Genomic DNA, 1,443 nt, shown 5'->3' with positions numbered 1-1,443 from the left:
CTCTCTGCTCTCCAACCCTTGCGTAGTGGTCCTGAGCCGACGATGATCATGAGTTGCAGATGACGAATGGTAGATGGTGATCAGAATTTGCAGCTATCGACACGGACCGGGGGGGGGGGGGGGGGGGTCAGGTTGAGGCACAGGGGTTTGATGTGTGAAGCTGTGCGCACGGCCCAATAAGCTAGGTACAAGAGTTGTGGCTGAGGCAAGTTCAACGTAGAAAACGTCAGAGATGGCAAGGCCGAGTTCTTTGGAGGAGTTCTGAGATGCCTTCATGAATGGTCCCACGCCGGCGCTGAGCTGAGATGAATTCTCTCTCTCTCTCTCTCTCTCTCTCTCTCTCTTTATATAACTGTCACTTTTGGTGAATCAATTGCTCAATACACTCAACCAGGAGCCGAGAGAGGCAAGAGTGGAACACAATCGCCACCCTTTTGATCCACAATCACGAATAGTATGTACAACTCATCTGATGCTCAAAGCCCCAATGAGATAAAAACCTGATCCTTATTCAGCTAATGACATGTTTGATGTTGAGATGTGCGTGTGTCTAATGACCCTCGGAAGCTTCTTGTGTCGGACCTGCAGGAGCTACAACCCCATCTTCATTTTCAGGCGTTTCTTATGAAGCACGCCTTGCGGGAAGGGGCTGATGGTGTGTGGGCTGCAACTTCGGGCGCAACACTTTCACCAAAGTTTTTGGATTTTGACCAGGTTGTTCACCCTTTCCTAGAGCCCAATCAGCGGAATCACAATACGCCCGCTCATGATCTTTGGAGATCAGAGGAGGATTTCTGGGCCTGAGACCTCCATATTTCTTCTTGATCGTAGCCTCCTGTTCTTCAGGGGTGGGCATGGGCTGCTTAGCAGTAGAGGGGAGGTCCTCGGTAGGATGCTCTGTGAGATCTGCCTTGTTCTCTTCCACCTTTGCCATGACTCGGATTGTGCACAGAGACGCGAACAAGGAGCCCTAAACAACGACTTGCCCGAGCCCTCTCTCTCTCTCTCTCTCTCTAAAAGTCTCAGAAAGAGAGCGCGCGTCGCGCGCTCCTTCAGAGAGGTTGTTTTTGGAGACTCCCCTCTCCCTCTCAATATACCGACATGGCAAGGACTCGATATACACTAAAACAAAAAAGGTACCCATACACATTTACTCTTCTACTTGTTTTAAGACAAGTAAGCTACGTCAGCTTATTTTGTGCATGACTTATGTGACTTGCGTGGTACATTTTTGCATCCATCGATGCGTCTCGAGCAGACGGTCACCCCTGTTGGTGCGATTGGCTTTGTCAAGCACCCAATTACTCCAATAATCACTGTAATGTTTCACACCGGGTCCCCGTCCATGCACGCTCACACCAAAGGTAAATACCACTTGCCTCTTTTCATATGAAATGGAAGAAGTTTCTTCTTGCCTCAATACTCCTCTAAAAATAACCTCTC

The 1,443-nt window shown here is 49.1% G+C and overlaps 1 pseudogene; it reads right to left on the bottom strand.

Annotated features, from left to right (window-relative positions):
* Positions 1-350: 350 nt before the first annotated feature.
* On the bottom strand, positions 351-934 carry LOC147465944 (uncharacterized; annotated as a pseudogene).
* Positions 935-1,443: the final 509 nt, after the last annotated feature.

The sequence above is a fragment of the Adiantum capillus-veneris genome, chromosome 1, assembly GCF_014529385.1.
Source record: "Adiantum capillus-veneris isolate H3 chromosome 1, ASM1452938v2, whole genome shotgun sequence".
In the NCBI taxonomy this organism is placed as follows: domain Eukaryota; kingdom Viridiplantae; phylum Streptophyta; class Polypodiopsida; order Polypodiales; family Pteridaceae; genus Adiantum; species Adiantum capillus-veneris.
Note: the sequence above shows the minus strand (reverse complement) of the source record. Positions and strands in the feature narration are given on the sequence as shown.